Genomic DNA, 21,870 nt, shown 5'->3' on the forward strand with positions numbered 1-21,870 from the left:
AGTGCTTATGGATCTGTATAATAAACAGTTAAAATGGCCATCTTACCAAAAGCAATCTGTAGATTAAATGAAATCCCTATCAAAATATCTACACAGTTCTTTACAAATCATGAAAGATCAATTTTCAACTTCATACAGAAAAACAAAAAAATCAGAATAGCTAACACAATCCCTGATCTCAAACTATACTATAGAGAAACAGTAATAAAAACAGCATGGTACTGGCATAGGAATAAGCTGCTTGATGTATGGAATTGAATCAAAGACCCAGAAATAAACCCACACACCTATGAACACTTGATTTTTGATGATAAAGCCAAAGCCATACAATGGAAAAACAGCATCATTTACAAATGGTGCTGATCTAACCGGATTCTACTTGTAGAAAAATGAAAATAGACCCTTATTTATCACCCTGAACAAAACTAAAGTCCAAGTGGATTAACATTCTCAATATAAAACTGGACATAGAAAAACATTGGCAAAGAGCCTTGAGCTCATTGGCACAGGAGATAACTTCCTGAAGAGAACACCAATAGCTCAGGCTCTAAGCTCAACAAATTAATAAATGGGACCTCATGAAACTGAAAAGCTTCTGTAAGGCAAAGGACATTATCCTCAGAACAAAATGATAGCCCACAGACTGGAAAAAGATTCTCACCAACACTACATTGACTAAGGGCTAATATCCAAAATATGTAAAGAAATCAAGAAATTAAGTACCACTAAATGAATAACCCACTTAAAAATGGGGCACAGAACTAAACAGAATTCTCCAAAGATTAATATTGAAACACCTAAAGAAATGCTGAAAGTTCCTTGTCATCAGGGGAATGCAATTCAAAATGACCTCCATATTCCACCTTACACCTATCAGAATGGCTAAAATCAAAAAGTGGAGCAATAGCACATGCTGGAAATGATGTGGAGAAACAGCTACATGCCTCCATTGCTGGGGGGATTGCAAATTTATACAACCACTTTGGAAGTCAAAATGTCACTTTCTTAGAAAATTGGGAATAGTTTTACCTCAAGAACCTCCCCCATATTACTCCTAGCCTTACACCCTAAAGAAGCTCCAACAGACAACAAGGACATTTTTGCTCAATTATTTTCATAGCAAGCTTATTTGTAATAGCCAGAATCTAGAAACCACCTAGGTGTTCCTCAATTGAAGCATGGATAAAGAAACTGTGGTACACTTACACAATGGAATGCTATTAAGCTATCAAAAACAGGAAATCTTGAAAATTTCAGGCAAATGGTTGAACTAGAAATACTTATCCTGATTGAAGTAATGCATACCCAGCCTGACATGCAAGGCATATAGTCACTTATAAGTGAATATTAGCTGAACATAAATGTCCTCTGATAGTCTCCATTCAGAGGGAAACAGTACAGATAATGTGACTCACAGCTGGTCCCTGGGGGAAGAAATGAGAGTTATATGGAAGAGGTGACGGATGGAATGAATGGGTGGTGGGGGAGTTGTTACAAGCTCCATAGGAGACTATCAATGCTGGCAGATTTGGACCCAGGGAGTGTACACAAACTGATGAGCCAAACAAGGACATTGTATTCAGAAAACCTAGACCCCTGTTTAGAGTAAGCAATGGACAGCTCATTTTCCATTTGGTGGGCAGGGTGAAGAGTGAGGACTGCCTCTGACAAGAACTCTGGGGCCTGCTATTTGATCACTTCCTTTTGGCTGGGAGGTCCGGAGGGAACACAGAGGAAGGGGATGGACGCTATACAGATGAGACTTGATAGCTGGTGATGGTCAGATGGTGGGGAAGGAGGAACCAGCTCATCAGAAGTCTAGGGGAAGGGAATAAGGAAGAAGAGGAAGGGAGCGAGGGGACAGGAAGATAATAGCAAGAGGATAACAACTGGGATGTAATGTGAATAAATTACAATCAAAAATAAAAAATAATTTTAAAACGGATTCATAGTTTGTGATTTTTACCATGATACAACAATATCACCAAGAGAATTTACCTAAAACAGTTTATTTTGGGTTATGATTCTAGCATTGTAAGAGTCCTTAATGGCAATAAATCATGCTATCAGGCAGTGGATGGTGGTAAAGGGCTCACATCTCAGAACAAAAGAAGGAGGCAGAGAGAAAGAAATAAAAATGCCACTATGACCTGAAATCCTAAACCTTGTTCTCATTGATGAATTTTCTACAACAAGGCCAGTTCTCCCAAGCATCCCCAAGAAATGCCACCAGAGTTTACAGGGGACATTCTGTTTCAAAATACCACAGATTTTTTTCTCAAAGTATATCTCTGTCAGCTTTTTCTGAATGTAATAATAAAAACAGAAGTTTAATCCTTTATCTACTAATGAGAAAACTATTATTTTATTCAAGAAAATTTAACCAGAAAACTGGTGGCTAATGTGATAAAAATATATTGTATGAAAAATTAAACTATAATTAATTAATTAATTTTAAAAGAATGCCTTATATTGGATGCTAAGAAAAGAGTGATAGAAAAAACATTAGCCAGTCTAATACAGCCTTTATAGATACCACTAGTTTACCAAATTGTGTAGGGTCATAAATTATAAAAAGAAAGGTGGAAAAATGACAATATTGGCATGATCCAGGCAAGGTTTCAATGTAGACTGATGTCTTGGCAGAATCATCTATTTCATTGTTCTGAAATAAATACGACTTCATTGCTAAGGTGCAATAGAAACACTTCATTACCTCCATGAATCCTTGCTGAATAAGGAAGTGTATACAAAAACTGATGGGTGGTGTACATTGGCTGGTGCTCTGTTGACTGTTACGTTTCTGGAGATTCCGTGAGAAACTGGATAGAGGATATCTACAGCAGAGAGCAGGATGATTAAGGGTAGTTTCTGACACCGAGGAATTATACTGCCTGATGTTATTCTCCACTGGTTCAGAACAGAAGAAATCTGTTAGAAGTCCCAGAGGAAAATTGAAGCAGTAAATTTTATTGGCTTTCAATGCTGAAAAAAAAAATAAGGCATTAGTCACACGGAGAATAAGGAGTATGGCATCTGAGGTCAGTATACATGGCTAAGAAAATTTCTTGCTTAGTAGACATATATAAAGGCAAAAAAAAAAAAAAAAAGCTTTTAGTTTTGAGGAAATTGAAATTCTATCAATTGTTGTCAAATGTCCATTGTCAATCAAATATTACTCTATAACACTGAAATTATCTCTATGATCTTTAAAATTATCAAAACATCCTTATAGGTACAATTTATAATGGAATATTATGTTAAATGAGCATTATACTTTCTTTTATGAGCTACTGTAAGAATTAAATGAGCATGCAATACACTCATTCTTGGGATTAGAGGCCTGTGAAGGGTAATATGGATAAACATACATCAGAAAGATGCCCTCTATTAAGTGCTAAACATCTATGGGGAAGTTTTTAATTTTAGCCCAGCTAAGATAGTCTTTATATATAAGCACACACTGGGGATTTGACATATCACCAACCATGTAGTAAAGGCCACGATTTGAAATATTTGTACTGTTTTGAAATATTTTGAATATCAGGTTGCAATACAATAAATGTTAATAAATTTACATTCATTTTCTATTTTAAGAAGGACAGAATTTCCTTAGATTGAAACGCAGTCTGCATAGTCTTAGAGTATGGAGAGTTTTCTTTTCTTAGCCTCTTGTTCCTCTGAAGAGTAAGGGTGATATTAGGACACAACCTTGCTTAGTGCATTTTTGTCATCTGCAGTAGTGCTTCTCTTAGCTTTAGAATTACACAAATAAACTCTCATTGAAATTCCACTGGACAGTTCAGCTTTTGAAATTAAAAAGTGGTTTCTGGTATTAATTAGCATTTATCCTCCACTAGGGAATTTAAAGTAACACTTAAGCATTGGAGCTAAGAAGACAGCTTTGCTGTGTGACTCTTTAATCCTCTCTTTGTAAACTGAAGAGTAGTTTCTTCCATATTAGCTGTATTTGTCTTATCTTTAAAAGTCACTGTGTTCTCTCTGAAATGAGCAAATAAAAAAAATGTTTTAAAGTTTTATTGTCAGGATAAGTAATTTTCTAGTTCAAGTAGGAGCTGACCCCATTTTGTTACTCAGGGATACTATAATACATCCCCAAAGCAATAGCACAATTCCCATTGTGGGTTCTATGGAAGAAACTGAAGAGCTGCTATTTGTGCTATTTCGATCACTATCATTAGTATTTTCGTTGGTAATAATGTTAACCATGTAGTAAGTATTTAATAGCTTGTTTCTTAAACTTTAGTCCCATTATATCACAACATTGTTACAAGGTGTCCATGATGTTAACATAAAACAAAACACACCTTGAAATATTTGGGTCTTTCACTCAAAGTCACACACTCAAGTAGGCGATTAATGCAGTCCATAGATGGTGCCCTTAGGAACTATGATTAATATCTCAATATAATTAGGAAAAAGGAGTGATATCTAAAGTATCTAAGTCTAATTGTAACATTAAATACTAAGGTCAAAACTTGTAATTATATTTTGATTTCTAATGATTAATTATGTATTATTAATATTACATTTTTTTTATTTGTCTATGAAACATTATTCTAGTGTTTCAGATACGCTCATGTGACACATACAGTTAATTCATTTACTTGATCAACTAGGTTGTTTTGAAGGTTTTGTTATCAAAATGGTTATTGCTCTCCTAGGCATTAGCCCATCTGGATATTTGCCATTACTGTTCCTACCTAAATTCAATCATAATAGTGATTAACTGTGTGAGCTAAAATTTTTTTCTCATGATTTTCTATGTACCCTGAAAGCATAAAGCATAACAGAGAACAAGGATATTTGTGATTGACATTGAACATATTATTCGCATCTTATTAAATCCTCATGTTCACAATCTTGACATCACATTGTTATAATCTTCAATGTGGTTAATTTCTATTTCACAAGAATAATTACTTTGAAACTGTCATTTATTTTGTTAGATATTTATTTGTGTTCTTAAATATATTTTGAAGCAATTAAAATTTTTAAGGAAATTGTAAGAACAGGTCATTTACATATTAAGGGACGTAGATAGTCTCAACATAATGCCCATAATCATTGAAAAAGTATCACATTTACTTACAGTCACATGAAATCACATCACATCTATCAAAGCCAGTTAATCATAATTGTAAAAGAGACAGTTCTCACAATGAGATGACTGCATCTCAAATTTTCAACTTCACAGCCCCTTAGTAAGTGAGTTTCATACTTTTCATAGCAAATAGCAGAGGTTAGCCTGGAGAAGGAAAAGATGGAAGAAATTTCTAATATCTCCCTGAAGCTAAATGGCTTTGTTACTTTTCAGAATAAATTTTAAGTGATGATAGTAGTGGCATATTATTCTCTTGGGACACCCAATATTAAAATCCAGTGGTATCACTGTGAAACAACTCATGTGTAAACATGGAGATTATGTTCTACGTCAGCAGGAAATGTAAAACAATAGGCATGTAGTTTGAAAGGTTTTTGGAGTTTCTGGGTCTCAAAAATCAAACATTTTCTATTAAAATCCTCACATATTATAGAATAGAAATGACCATCTCCTCTGATTTCTATGTATTCTAATCCATAGGATATAGCTACAACATAAAATTATCATTATTGTGACATTTCCCTAGATAGGGAGTTATTTCACATGTAGAGAGTGCACGCTATAATAATTTAATCATAGGGAATCTCATTCAAATAGTGTCAAAAACCTCTTTAATCAAAAACTCCAAAACTACAGCCTTCCATATATTTTCCAATAAAGGAATCAATTCCAGAATGCCTCAGTTCATTCTCTGACTGTCAAGAGAACAAAGTGACAGCCTACAGACTGGGAAAAGATCTTCACCAACCCTACATTGACAAAGGTCTAATATCCAAAAATATATAAAGAACTCAAGAAATTAAACACCACCAAACCAAATAACCCAATTGAGAAATGGGGCTTGGAACTAAACAGAGATTTCTCAACAGAGGAATATCAAATGGCTGAGAAGCTCTTTCCTTTAGTCTTCCTTTTATGCTTTTGGTGCTATGGAAGATGAAAGCTTGGTTTTCTTGCACAATACTCTTTACTTAGTATTATCTGCTATTTTATAATGATTGCATCTACATTATGTACTTTCATTTGGAACATAAAGGTAAACTTACATACCCATCATCCAGGACACAGAGCCATTCTTCATTTACAGATCATATTTAAGTTGATATCAAATCAAGAAAAACTCTCTAGATATCCCACCTCTCATCAGACATTTAGAACTTTGATCAATTCTTATGTGTTTAGACCCAATTATATTATTTTATTGTGTGGTATATTCCATTATTATATATTTACTTATGGTGATGCCCTTATTACCCAGATCTTAGCAGCATGCTCCCCATAAGTTGGATTTAGCTCTTTTTTGTTATCTCTCCAATATTCTTTGATAGATTATTACTTATATTACTTTTCTGCTATAATAAATCTTGCATCAGCAATTCCTTCTCTATAGAGAACAATCATTTTAACAAGTCCCAATGTCCTGCATAGGCTAAAAGTGTTTTAAAAAGAGGGTCTGATTGCTATGAATGTTTGTGTCTCATGCTCGTCTACATGCTTTACTCTTCCAGCTAAATCTGTTTTAGTGAGTTAACTATGGAACTTCATTTTTTCCAAAAATAAATATATTTGTGTGTGTGTGTGTGTGTGTGTGTATGCTTGTGTGTTTCTTGTGCATCATTGTTAAGTGAGTATATATGATATTTTCTCCAAATGCTGATGTTTATGAATATGCTTCCCATTTATTAATTTATAGGAACCATAGTTTTGTTCAGGTCAACACCCAAAGGCATGTAAGTATGTATACAAATGCCTTGCCATAGACCATTCACTAGCAAACTAAAATGAATGTTTCCTCAAACATTAATTCTATTGAAATCCCATGATAATCAGTTGTGCACATTGATATTTGAGCATGTTAAACTGATAATTGAGTATGTAAAACTTAAATTATAATAGTATAACATGATTTATAATTTAATTTTTGTACTTGTCAGTGTAAGGCAAAGAGGAATTAGTATTATCTGAAAGGATAGTAATTTTCATAAAGTATGTTGGTTGTTACATATACTGATATTTACAATTACAAATAGAAAAATACTTATATAGTATAGTTTTCTGTAAAACACATCATTAAACATTGCAAATTTAAGATGGATTCCCTAAGTCTATGAGTAAACTGTGTATTGGGTAACATTACTATGCAGATGAAGATATGGGGTAAGGGAATTTAAGCTTCATTGTCTTATGATCCTACTTTGGCCAGAAAAGTAAAAAGATATATTGAAAATTAACAAGAAAAAGAGAAAAATGCATGATTTCTATGGAAAGGGAAATCTACTTATTCGGTGAAGGTCTCAAATAAAACTGGAATAAGATCCATAATCTTTGTGTTGGGGAAAAAAAAAAAAGGCTAGCTCTGAAAGAACAATTGAACTTGGAGGATTAAAATAAACACTGCTTTTGATGGCGTATATAATCTCATAGATTTGACTTCTAGCTTTTGTAATATGGTTCCAGTATTTTTATAGTGTAAACAGTGACTCATTCTCATGAGAACTGCATCCTCTCTGCCTTTTTTTAACGTGAATAAATATTTTTTATTAATGTATTCTTGTTACATCTCAATGGTTATCCCATCCCTTGTATTCTCCCATTCTTCCCTCCCTCCCATTTTCCCCTTATTCCCCTCCCCTATGACTGTTCCTGAGGGAGATTACCTCCCCCTGTATATGCTCATAGGGTATCAATTGTCTTCTTGGTAACCTGCTGTCCTTCCTCTGAGTGCCACCAGGTCTCCCCCTCCAGGGGACATGGTCAAATGTGAGGCACCAGAGTACGTGAGAAAGTCATATCCCACTCTCCACTCAACTGTGGAGACTGTTCTGACCATTGGCTAGATCTGGGTAGGGGTTTAAAGTTTACCGCCTGTATTGTCCTTGGCTGGTGCCTTAGTTTGAGCGGGACCCTTGGCCCAAATCTGCCTATCATAATGTTCTACTTGTAGGTTTTCTAGGACCCTCTGGATCCTTCGACTTTGCTATTCTCCCATGCTTCTCTCATCTAGAGTCCCAATAGAATGTCTTCCCCTCTGTCCCAGTTTCCTGGTAAGTGAAGGCTTTCGTGGGACATGCCCCTTGGGCTAGTATGCAGATATAAGTGAGTATATACCATTTGAGTCTTTCTGCTTCTGGGTTAACTCACTCATTATGATATTTTCTAGCTCAATCCATTTATCCACAAATTTCACACAACTGTTCTCCTTTCCCGTTACTCCGTTCACACCCTCCTATACAATCCTATATGCTGTCTTGTAAATCCATGGCGTCATTAGATATGAGTTGTTGATATATGCACATATGGCCATGCCACATGGATATTCTTAAATATAAAGTACTTAGTCTGTATACTTTGATTGTATGTTTGTGTCCATGGCTTACCATTTGATATTGGATAGTCAGTTGGAGTGGTCTGTCCTGGAGAAAACCATCCCCACTGCTCTCATTACTCCTTAGTGTTTTTTGTATACCATGCTATGTTTTTTTAAAGCCAGACTGTGTTTAATATTCAGGAACCCATGCAGCTCAGTACAAGGCCAAGACCAGCTAAATGTGAAAGTCAGTGATAGGGCTGTAGTGAGCAAGTCCATCAAGAAGCAACACAGGGCAGCTGTGCAGACAGGACACTAGCATCACACAAGCCCCACTCTGTTTACTGCATCTGAGGGCCTGCCTGGGGAGGCACAGTGCCAAAGCAACCCCACATTGACTCCTTTCTCTCTGGATTCTAGAGTGGGCCTAGAAGTGTGTGAGAGGTGAGGGCCATGTGGCTCCTAAGACACTGGTGTGACTTGCAAGGGAGTTTAGGATCTAGGCTTTGAGACTCCAGCCAGAATACGTGAATCACACAGTTGAAAAGGAATGAATCATCTGAAGAGAATCCACTAAGTGCAGTGCTGGATAAAAGCTGAGTTGTCAGACCTGAGGGTGTGATACCCACCAGTGTGCAGGGTACTCCACGTCAATCACAGCATCCAGAGCCTTTCTGGTGCCTGACTGCAGAGCAATGGAGCCTTTGAAAGAACAACCTGAAGCCAATTTTCAGACAGAAATCACAGCACATCACCACACTTCCTCTGGTGGCAGCCTATGCTTCCCTCACCACCGGGAGCCATAGTGAGGACAGAGGCAGGCAATCTTAGGGCCACAAGCATTATTAGCCGAGAACTTCCTCAGGAGTCTGGCCTGTTGAGATTGGATGTTTCTGGGTGAGCAGCTGCCCTGGGCCTGAGCTCCAGGTTTCCCCTGGCCTTCTGAAGGACATGGTAGGCAATGACCAGCTGATTAACGATGACTTTCTCCTGGTGCTTGCTCTGCTGCAGAAATTTTGCTGTATTCTGCAGCTTCTTTTCTTGTTCAATGTTTTTGTGTGTGTGTGTGTGTGTGTGTGTGTAGTTTGGTGATCTCTGCCTTCATTTCTCCAATCTGCTCACAGTGAATGGAACACCGGCTGTCTGTGGGAACTGAGACCCCCCAAAAGAGCTTCAGCAATGTGGGGGCTTCTTCCAGGATCAGATTAGCTGTGTTCATGCTGGAGACAAACATGCTCAGAGGCAGAAAGTGTGAACGTTTTGGCACCAAATTTTGACTTGCAGGGTCAGAGTCTCTTGAGTTTTAATGTCCATCTTGGCAAGCAGTCTCTGGTTCCAGCTGATCTGCTTATGAAGTGGATCAGAGTCCTCAATCAGGCCCAGCATATGGCGGCCACTCTTGCTAGCCCACACCTGGTGGCCAGCATCCATGCAGGGCATGCAAGCAGGGCTGATGACAGAACAAGTACTGTCACAGGAGAGAGAGTCATCGTCAGCTCCAGAGAGTAGAGCAGTCTCCAAAACTGTTTAAGAGCCATTGCCTGGGTAGATTCAAACAGATCAAATGAATTATCACAGGCCTCACAACATTTGCTGCCATCATGTTTGTCCAGCTTAAGGGACCATTCAGTGACAGAGAGGGCCTGGACAGCCAGAGGGAGAGCCCTTCCTGGGCCTTCTTTGACCCTTGTGACAGGTGCTGCTGCAGCTTGCTCTTCAGGGTGTTGCTAGTGTGAATGATCTTTTCTAACTGCTTTCAGAGAGCCTGCATCTTTGTCAGGAGGCCATGCACGTTGTTAAAAGGGTCCATGCCCATCCAGCCATCTCCAGGTGGCTCACCTTGGGCCTCTCACTGTAGTTTCCTTGGCTCCTCATTCAGCTTCTCACACACCTTCAGCTCCACTCTGAGGGACTGAAGCAGTGTGTTATTCTGTGAGAGCAGCTGCTGCCTTGACTTCACTTTTTCCTGTCCCCTGTTTAGCTCCTGGTGACTGCTGCAGACCTCCTGAGCCAGCTGTTGGTTGTGTCTCTCCTTCTCATCAATGTCTCTCTGCAACCATTCATTTTCTTCCCTTACACTGGTGTACTCTAGCTGAAGATGCTCAAGACCAGCAGCCTTCCTTGATAGGGCCTCCCGTAATTTTTCATTCTCTTTCTGTTTATCTCTGGACCCTTTCTTGAGCACCATACTGTGGTCCTCATTCTGCTTCCTCAGGAAATGTATCTCTGATGTTACAGAGCCATGCATTTCTGAGCCATAAGCAGAGACATTTGTGGAAACTTGGTCAGTCTCAGACCCATGCTGTTCCAGCTGCTTCTGGAGCTTCTCATTTGTTTTAAGAGATTCTTCCAAACATTTTCTCAAGGTTTGAATTTCCTGTGTGTGTTCCATTAGTATGTCTTGAGGAAAATGGCTCACCATCATCTCACCCTCTGGCTTCTGGTATTGGGTTAGGAAGGACTTCTCAGACAATTTATCATCTGATAGCGAGTGAGAGGAAGAAAGCTCAGGAGCTTCAGGCAGGAGATGCTGGTAGGCTAAGTTGTATTCCTCAATCCTTAACCTTTCTAGTAGTTCACTCTGGGGACATGATTCCACTCTGGCTGAATTTCCACAGAGAAACAGCTTCTCCAGTTGCTCTAATAGTCCAGCACACTGTGTTAGCTGCTCCGGGTAGCCCTCAACCACACAACTGTCCCCATCACTGGCCTGCAGAAGCTCCTCGAATGCCTTGTTGATGCTATTCATGTTTTGATGGTAAATGATACAAATGTCATGACTATCCTTAATCTGCTGCCACTGAACGGAGAGCTCTCTGGCTTGGGAATGAACCAATGAACCGTATCTTGATGGGGAGAGATCTTGGAACTTGTTCTACAGGTTATGGATTTCACTGAAAAGTTCTAAGTTCAAATCCTGCTCCTTCTGTAGCTCCAGCTCTTGTTCCAGTAGCTGTTGTCTGAGGCTCTCTACATCCTGCTGTCAATCATCTCCATGGTGAGTGGATGGAGTATTTTTTGTACTTCACATATCGTACTTGGTGCAAACTTGAAAATGCCATCTCTTCTTCATCAACGCAGCCTGTTGGTTTGTTCAAGCCATCTTGGGACCCCTCTTTCCCACACAAAACTGTGTTAATGGCCTCACTGCACTGAGAGTGCTTCTGCAGCTGGACAATGAAGTTGCAGTATCCTTTCTAGCTCAGTTTGCAAGTCCTGAATTTTCTGTTGTAAGTCCTCTATGTCATCAGGGATATTAATATTCTCAGACTTGTCAGTACCCATCCCACTAACTTTAAGAGAGAGCCAACTCTTGGAATTCAAGAAAGTGGCTATGGAGGGTGCACCGAGGAAATCTTCAGGGCGCTCTTTGTATGCTGGTAATAAGGCAATGTGGTCAGGAGGAACAGATTTCAGAATCATTCCTCAGCGCTGGGTTGGGAACTGCCATCCCTTCCAGCATTGCCTCTGCCAGAATTAACTTGTCATGGAGTTGCTTGTTGCAGGATTTCAACTCTATCAGCTCTACCCACAGCTCTAGAACTTGGCCCTGGAGCTGAGCCACGACCTCTGGGGAGGCAGGAAGATGATACACATTTTCCAGTAACTCAGATGTCTTCAATTGGATCAGCAAGTCTGTAATCTCAGCATCCTTGTTGATGGCAGTGGGGAATGAGAGTCGAGTGGCCCGAAACCCTGGCATCTCACCTTAGGCCTCTGACTCAGCCACAGTGCTGAAAGTGCCTTCTTTCGGTTTTTCTTCCCAAGCTTCTCTCATTCTTTCAGATTTGAATCCAAGAGGGGTGTCCTCTATGGTGATACTCTGTGCTGAGGCATTCTTCAGTTCAACTTTGCCTTCATCACCTGTCTTTTCTAGCCAGGTGCTCCACATTGACTTTAGTTCATTGTGTGACCCGGAGAATGAGCTGGCTGTGAACGAATGGCCAACCTCATCTCTCAGCTGCTTGCTGAAGTGCTTTCTCAGCTATACCATCAAGGTAGTCTACAGGAAGCCCCTGCTCCGCTAAGCACATTCGATCCAAAAGTAGGGCACCTCATGCTTTCAGAACATCTGGCCTGTTTCTGGATTCCAGTGATGGTGTGCCCTTCTTGGGGAAGAAAGTGGCAAGCAGGCCCAGGAGTTTGTCTTGTAGTTTTTGGTTTTCATGGAAGTCATGTGTGTGGGTGCCATCATGGTCTAAAATACTGGAATCCATGTGCCTTAAATACCCAGTTTTGCAGCCACAGTTGGCATAGTCCTCAATGATCTCTTTACTCTGTTCCAACAGCTGGGTGCTCTGGAAATGATTCGCTTTGTCCACTTCAGATTTGATTGTGTCCTCATCCTCCTTACTAGCCAGAAACTCTTCTTGTTTTGCTGAATCAAGTCTGTCATTTCCCCGGAAATCCATGGAAGGGTGAGAAAAAATAGGTTTCTTGAGGTGCTGGTTGTCTGTGTGTAGGTCTTTTCACAAGCTGTATAAGGTCACTGACCTTTTTCTTGAGTTCTTCTTGAGAAAAATGTTCCACTTGAAACTGATTGTGCTCTTCAAGACAAATACTTAGGTATGATGTTTGATCACTATAAAATGAAAATGGTTCTTCCCACCTCCAAATTTCACTGAACTGCTCCTGCAGGGCCTACATCAGATTCTGGTAGGCAAGGACATCCTGCTCTAGCTGCTTCGGCAGGGCAAGGACCTCTATCAGCTCACCCTGCAGGTGGCTGACACTGTCTGTGTTCTGCATGGTCCTTGCCAGATGGGCATAAATCCTCTTCCAGCTCTCCATAGTCTGACTACTGCTCTTTCCTGGAGAAGATGAGTTTGCTGTCTGGTGACTGCTGAGATCACTTTTCTGTTATTAAGCCATTGCTCCCAAACTTGAGCTCCAGAGCAGTCATTAAATAACAGTTCTGCTTGATTGCTTCCAAATCTTTTCCATTGAATTTGTGGATAGTTTGGGCTCCTCTGTTGCCTTCTTGTTGGGCTTCCTCCAGGTCCCTCTCTCTTCTCAGCTTCTCCTTCTTCAGGTCCCTCAATTCCTGGGTGACCTTTTTAACATTCCTGAGTAGCCTATGATTTTCAGTACTCTTTGCGAGGTTTTTATGAGTGTAGCTTGGCCAACAGAGCTTCCTTTTCTGCCAGGAGAGCTTCATAGTCCTAGACCCCTGGAATTCTGTGACCTGAGTTTTCGAGGGAGCCGCTCTGGCTTTGGTCAAGGCGGCAGTGAGCTGTTAAATTTGAGAGTTAAAGTCTTCAACCTCTCTTTCCTTTGATTTTAATGCCATGGTTAGGCCTTGAATGGCTTTATCCCTCTTTAAGTTATTTTTCTTCTCTGTACCAATTTTTCTTTCTTTCTCTCTCAGGTCCTCCTGTAGTCCCTGAATCCTCTCTTCAAAGTGATTTGTCTCCTTCTGCCGTTCCCTATGTGCAGTCTCAGCATCTCTCTCCTTTTCTTCCCTCTGAGTGGCAGAAAAATCTAGGAGTTCTCCAGATGACACGTTCTTGTCAGGAGATGCCATCTGAGATTTCTCTTTAAGGCACCGAATTAAAGCTTCTTCGTTCTTCAAAGACAGCTTCAACTCCTCAGTCTGTCCTTCTCTTCCAGAGCCAGAGTCATATCCAGGACCCCTTCCTGCATCTTCTTCATTGCTGAGAGCTTGGTTTCTAAGCTGAGCTCAATGGCTTTCTCTGTTTCTGTTCCCGCAAAGGCCTTTTCCAGTTCTGCTTGGGCGGCTTTCACATATTCTTCTAGAAGATGTATCTTTTTCATCTGCACCTTCTTCCGTGCTTCTTCTTTCACCCACTGGACTTCGGGACCACCCCCTTCTGCTAGGCGCTCCACTGCTTTAGAGGCTTTGATGGGCAACTGTTCTCTCTTCTGGAGCCCACGCTTCACTTTCCACTTTCACCTCGAGTTCAATGTTGATCTTGGAGAAGTGCTCTGTGGGGCCAGCAAACTCCTGCCGCATCCTCTCCTCAGTGAAGAAGATGCGGAGCTTTAGATTGAAGTTCTCCTTGTTCAGCTCTGTGATTTGATTTTCAGTCCTTCATGTTCCGGGCTCTGGTGGGAAAGACCTTTTCTTCTGACACATTTGGGAGCACTCCATTTCCCAAACCATCCAGATCACTTGGCACAACAGACAGAAGGTCACTACAGCCGCTGAGGGTCTGAGGCAAGGTGAGGTCCTCTTCCATCTCCGAGTCCATCATGGACAGAGATGGTGGTGGCATCGGTGTCTCTGGCAGTGGTGCCGCTGGTTCCCCAGGCAGTCGCTTCACGCTGGTTCCCCAGGTCCCGCCCCCTCCAAGCCAGCTCTTGTCTCAGTTTAGCAGTGCTGCTGGAATTTTTTTTTTTTTTTTTTTTTTTTTTGCATTTTAATAAAACTTTATTTGTATACATTGAACTTTGGACACATTAGATGTACAGATAATACAGAATGGTTCTTAGCTCATGCTCTACACAAAATAGATGGGAACAGGCCTGTGGGTCATACTTGACTCCTCCTCTGGGGCATATGTGGAGGGGTAAGCTGTTCCCAAGAAGAATGCAGCATATAAGAATTAAAGACTGAAATATAAATACACAATATGATAGGCAGATTTGGGCCCAGGGGTCCCGCTCAAACTAAGGCACCAGCCAAGGACAATACAGGAGGTAAACTTTAAACCCCTTCCCAGATCTAGCCAATGGTCAGAATATTCTCCACAGTTGAGTGGAGAGTGTGATACGACTTACTCACGTACTCTGGTGCCTCACATTTGACCATGTCCCCTGGAGGGGGAGACCTGGTGGCACTCAGAGGAAGGACAGCAAGTAGCCAAGAAGAGACTTGATACCCTATGAGAATATACAGGGGGACGTAATCCCCCTCAGGAACAGTCATAGGGGAGGGTAATAATGGGAAAATGGGGGGGGGAGGAATGGGAGGATACAAGGGATGGGACAAACATTGAGCTGCTGGAATTTTAACCGCAGCCACTGCCATGTTTCCCCGTGTTTCTTCCTACAATAAGAAGACAGAGCCACCGAAATTAGCTCAGTGAAGTCCCCCTGCATAGGACTGAAACCTGGCAGGGTAAGCGGGAGTGAACACCATCTTAACTAAGGGCAGAGCCTTTCCGCTTGAGCCTGAAATACTAAGAGACGAGAAGAGGTCGCCATTTTGTGTGTGTGTGTGTGAAGGCATTCGGATCGAAGCCAACGAGAGTGCCATATTTGTTGAGGGTGAAAGTCTGTCCTGATCAGTTAATCTAAGCGGGAGGTGGGACAATACAGTGTACATAATTGTTCACTGTTCCAAAATCATGACCTCCGACTTCCCCCCCTTGGCTCTTTGTTCACAAAAGGCTTCCGCCTTAACCTGAAACTCAGATAATTGAGTTCTGCTTCGATTTAGAAAAATAGCACCTATGGAGCACTCATACAAGCAGTAAACTGGAGGCTGAGTTTGAAACATCACCCTTCATACTTCATGTCAAACCTCTCAGTGAATTTTGCTATCATTAAGAGTCATGCACCAACAATCAATGAACTGAAACCCAGAGAGGAAAAAATGACTTCCCAAAAGTAATAAACAAGTTTACTATCCACTAAAATCAGATCCTTAGTTCCTGGCACCAAGTTCAGGGCTCTCTGTAAACATGTTTTAACCTTCTTGACTGGAGTGAGTGTATTCTGTGATGCTGATCCCTCCTGAAGGTCCTGACAAAATCAGAATTTCAGCTATTCCTCCCTTGGAACCCTTACAATTCCCAGGAGTTCTTCCTTGCTTTTCTTTAATAATTCTACACAAGAATGAGAGAGTGAATAGGAAAGGAGAAGGAGGAGAGGTAAGGAGAAGGAAGGGGAGGGAAGGAAAAGGGAGGAGACTTACCATGCTATGTTTTAAAGGAACCAGAAGCAGGATAGCATATGCGAATTGAATCTGTTATTTATCAAATTTTTAATCAAAATGGTACATATATCATAATGATACATTTGAAGGATTTATTTTTAAGAATTTCACACAAGAATACAATGAAATATGTTAATACATATCCTCATTTCCTACCACAAACTTCCTCATTGTGCAGCTATAACAAAACACACCCCTTTCTTCTTTCTTTGTTTTTTGATAGCCCAATAAGTCCAGTTAGCACTGACAATATGTGGATGGGGGTTGGCCAGTCTACTGAACATGGGCGTCCCACTTTTGGCAACATCAACAAAATGAAATGATTTTGATTTTCATCTACCACATCCAATGTCTTGATTATGTGTGACTTAATCTTGAGCAGGTACCATTGCTGCTGTAAGTTCATGACTGATGGCCATGCCATTTCTGGGATAAGACATTTAATAAAAGTTCTCCAACATCCAGTTCTTATATTCTTTATTTCTTTTCAATATGCCTTTGACTATTGATGGTGCAGTTATTAAAACTGATGTGCTAACTAGGGCTGAATAGCCAATGTTTTAGTCTCAGCATTTTGACTAGTTATATGTGCTTCCATTGAACTCTGTTCACTGCAAACCTAAGCTGCCATTATTATTATTATTATTATTATTATTATTATTATTATTATTGATAATTACTGGATTTGAAGTTTGGTCCACATGATAGAATTTCATGCCAGATGTGGATCCATACAATGGATTCAGAGTTATTAGGCCCTAGTGAAGAATTTGCTATTTTTAATTCTACTAAATGGTATGCTCTCAAATCACCGAAATATTTGTCTCTATTACAGATGAGGGTGCTCTCATCTTGAGAATAATATCACTTATTAATTCCTTAAAAGGTGTAAGCAGTGATGAATACATTGTGCATTTCTCTTGCAGGCAACAGAGAAGACATTTGATAGAACAGGACGCCTATGGTTTTCCTTGGACAAAGAACAGCCGGTAAAAACCTTCTGTTGTGCTCATTCCCAACATCAGTATTTCTATTGCAGGAGTATTTCTCTAACCTATGGGAATTAATATAAATACATTCCAGCTAGAGAAGCAGAAATGTTATTTTTAAAAAGCCTAGTTTACACCAAAAGGAATGTCAAAAGCCTAAGATAGTCTCTGAGGAGTTCTTAGTTTTTATACTTTTTAAAAACAATTTTTAATCCTTTCTAAAAAACCAGACCTAGGAAATAAACGAAAATATCAAACAAAAATGACATAATTTCTTAGGCTACAAACAGAGATTATGCTGTAGTAACTCATATTTAGTTTCTGATACATCTCCAGAACAAATCATTTAACTTTAATTTACTTGTATTTCTTCAGCAGCAGGGCATGCAACATATTGTGTGAAAAATATCAGTTAAATATACCATGCAGCCTTTCTGTGCAAATGGAATTAGGAAAAGAATTATATTTAACTACTTCTCTATTTTTCTTATTAGAATTTTTAATATCCATACTTCTTTAAGCCACTTATAAATTACTCATAGCTCTAATTTTAAGTTTGTCTGTCTCTCAGGAATGTGGGTTATATTTAGACTGATTATGTGTTCCTGAATTCTGAGAGTAGGAAGCCATAATGTCTTCCGCTATTGTGTTGTTAAAAACCTGAATATACTGAGGGCTGCAGATAAGAATATACATAAAAATAGTCACTATGGTTCATTATACCAAGTCCACAGCAGACATCATGGGATAAATGCACTGTAAATATTTATATTTCTTTCCAATAATGGGAATCACAGATGAAATCCCTATGTATCCCCCTAAATATTTACTTTTCTGTGTTAGTAAATGAACTCAAGGACGTGAGAAATCACTGCAGGTGTTCACAAACAATAAAAATTGTCACTTCATCTAGAACAGTAGATATTTTCTTTCTAAGTAAAGAAATACTGAATGTGTCATAGAGTTTTGTCCTGCACACACACATACACAACTAACTATATATTAATAATTTTGTTACAACTAAACATATATGTACACATACATTTTTCTCTTCGCTGTTTAATGAATAAGTTAAATGATAGTTCCTTAATAATTGATAGTGATTATAGGATGATTAATGTGGTCCATAAGCATCATAGCTGCTTAGGAATGTTGGTTACCTTTTGGAAGCTTGCATGGAAGCCTCTGATAACACAAAATCTAGATCTCAAAGAGAAGACATACAGGTCAGTTCCAGCTCAGTGGCCTCTGGACTGTTCTTAGTGTGTGTGGTATCTTCTACCATAGAGATTACCTTCCATCCCTGGGAGGCAATCAAGGTAAAAGCAGTAGCCTATAATGTTGAGATTCTCTTCAAACAATCTTAACTAACAACTTGTCTCTGGCACCTATGAGTCACAACAACTATAACCAAAACAAGGTTTTTCCAATGGTAAAATATGACATATATGCCTGGCAGTAATCAATAGCTCTCTGATTGGCCTTACAGCCTATGCACCAAGAGGGAAACTGTCTGGTATTGGAAACCTTGCCACCTACACAGAGCTAATGAAAGCATTGTATTGAAGGACTGCTTTTGTAGTAAGTATAAAAATACCTAATTTATTATAAAATTAGCCTATAATTATTATGTTAGTATTATCTAACCCACTATCACAATCAATAAAGACCCAGACATCTGTTGTATTTTAGAATAGCCTTACTGTACCTGGGCCTGGGCAATATTAGCCCTCTAAAATCTCCTTATCACTTCCAAGCCCCCAGCCAGGTCCTTTGTTTTAATCATTCTTATTTGTATTACTTCCCATCCATAATCCCAAAATACTTGCTAATGTTCTTCATATGGGCTTTTTTTTTTCAACAGAGACAATTACAGAAAATTGTAACCAATCAAAATGCACAGGCCAGGAACCCATATGGCCACTAGGCACAAATGAAACATATGTAACACAATTTTTGCCTCTAATACTTAGGAATCATCCTTCAAGGGGAGGTAAAAAGACTTGAAGAGCCAGAGAAACAGAAAATTTGACGTGTGATTGTGTCTATTAGAAATGTCAGAGATACTATCTCTATTAATTATCATTGACATGGCTAAAACCAAATGAGACTTGAACAAGTAGGCAATCATGGACAGGCTCACTAAGAAGGGAAAAAGTGCAAGGGTCCTTAATTCTAGACAATATACTTAAGGCAACCATGGAATGCGGAGAATGATAGAAACAGTTTTCCTGAAGGTAGAGTCCCCAGTTAGTTATCTAATACCAATTGGTCAATCCTAAGATCATTTATGAACATGAACAGAGAACATTATAATGATGGGATAGGCTATATTTGTAACTCTCTCTCTCTCTCTCTCTCTCTCTCTCTCTCTCTCTCTCTCTCTCTCTCTCTCTCTCTCTCTCTCTCTCTCTCTCTCTCTCTCTCTCTCTCTCTCTCTCTCTCACTCTCTTTCTGTGTGTGTGAGTGTGAGTGTGTGTGTGTGTGTGTGTGTATGTGTGTGTGTGTGTGTAAAATTAAAGAAAAGGAAGCATAGAAATTGAGGGACCGTGGCAGAGTATAGAAAGAGTTAGAGGGAGGGGAAGGGAACCAGGAAAATAATCTAATTATATTTCAATTATAAGCAGATTCAGTGATTAATATGATCAATATACTACCAAAAATATTTGTATAAAACCACTCTTCAAAATTATTGGAAGCTATGAATTAGTTTTTTAACCCTATTTGATGAACCTTAAAGTAGACTTCACTTTCCTTTTCTTGCATGTGTACCTCCTAGTTAGATTTCTGAGTGAAACTGCAGTCTTGTTTTCTACTTATTTGTGAACCTTCCAGAATAGTACATGATTGTTAAAGGAGCTTTAATTTTACCAGCATGGTATAAATAATCTGTTTTCTCTACACTCTTCCCCAAACCTAGGTGTTTTTTTTAAGTTGCCCATAATTTCCAATCACAAGGAGGACTAAACCATTAATTAGAAAAATATCAAAGTTTGTTTTGGGGTCGTGAGAGACAGCTCAGCAATGTATATCCCTTCGTGTTCTTACAGAGTACCTAAATTCTGTTCCCAGAAATCATGTCAGCAGTTCTCTGAGGTTTGGTACTTCTGGCCTTGATTCACTTTCACTAATATGCATACATCCATACACAAACACACATACTTAAAGATTATTTAAAGTAAAATACAATTTTTGGATTTGTATGTTTTTATTTTCACTGGTCTTTTAATGGATTTTGACAATTTTGTCTTTTACTGAGTCCAATACAAGAAACATATAGAGTGCTTTAAGAATTGAGTTTAATTGAAAATTATGTTATTTGTGATGGCTTTCTACATATTATTGCAAAGTGTGTGGTACATTTGTATGGAATTGAATACAGTAAAGTAATATGATGGATATTACCATCCTAAATAAATAATTGTTCATTTAGGTTTCTGTCAATATTATAATACAGCAAGTAATTTCTATTAAATGTCTCTCTATTTTATAGAACCTCTATTCATTGTCTTACGTAATGTGTTGTCACAATTTTTAATCAGTGTCCAGAGAGATAAAAGGTCTAGGGAGAGGAAAATACACAAGGGTTATGTGAGCATAACAAACATTCTGAGATAGAAGCTACCACATTAGAACAAGAAAGTGCTCTTGCTTAAGTATTGCTTAGGAGATTAACAATCAAATTGGGAAAGAAAATAATGACTTAACAAAATGGTTAGTAAAGTAAATGTTTGTTGAGGTGTTAAATTGAAAATACTAAGCAAAGCAACCTGTTATAGCTTAACTGTTGTATTCTTTATTGTTTTGCTTGATTTCATAAGTGTTTACAACATACTCAGATTAATATTGATAGATAAAGCTCAGAGTAGCATTTGTGTAGGGAATATGACTGCCCTTAATTTATGAAATAATACTTTAAGTAGGATAGAATATAAGGTTATTTTGAAAAAAGCCTCTTAAGATATATATTAAATGGTAATGTATAGAAATTTACTTAGTAAAATGTTAAACAAACTGAGCATAATTCCATTATATTGCTAGAATCAAAATTAATGAATCAAATTTTAGTAAAATTGAGAAATAATCCTGCCCTCTAGTGGTGATTAATAAATAGTAAAACGTACTCAAGAATTCTGTCACTGCACAAAACAATTTGAGTAGAAATATTAAAATCATATAACAGACAGCAACCAATTTATATACTTAAAACAATGGGTTAAAATGCTATTTTGTCAAGTTATTTACTTTAAAAATTAGTGGGATAAAATTTAACCAAATGAAAAGAATCATTATGTCTTTTTGGGAATGATATTACCAAGGCTGTATTAATTTCATTAATGGAATCCTCTTCTCATTGAGCTTATATCATCCATCTAGAAAATGTACAAAATCCTAAATGACTTGACCCAGCCTCTTTTCATCTCCCTTACCAACATGTCTTTGGTTAGTCTAGTGAGTCCTATATGGCCAGGCTTCTTTTCTCTCCTTAAAGGTTGGCTGTGCTGTTCCTCCGATCTAGAAGGGTAAAGAATGAAGTTATTAAAACAGA

The 21,870-nt window shown here is 38.8% G+C and overlaps 1 pseudogene; it reads right to left on the reverse strand.

Annotated features, from left to right (window-relative positions):
- Positions 1-9,293: 9,293 nt before the first annotated feature.
- On the reverse strand, positions 9,294-14,647 carry LOC127206577 (CDK5 regulatory subunit-associated protein 2-like; annotated as a pseudogene).
- Between the last annotated feature and the right edge of the window lie 7,223 nt (positions 14,648-21,870).

Source organism: Acomys russatus, chromosome 23 (genome assembly GCF_903995435.1).
Source record: "Acomys russatus chromosome 23, mAcoRus1.1, whole genome shotgun sequence".
NCBI lineage: Eukaryota > Metazoa > Chordata > Mammalia > Rodentia > Muridae > Acomys > Acomys russatus.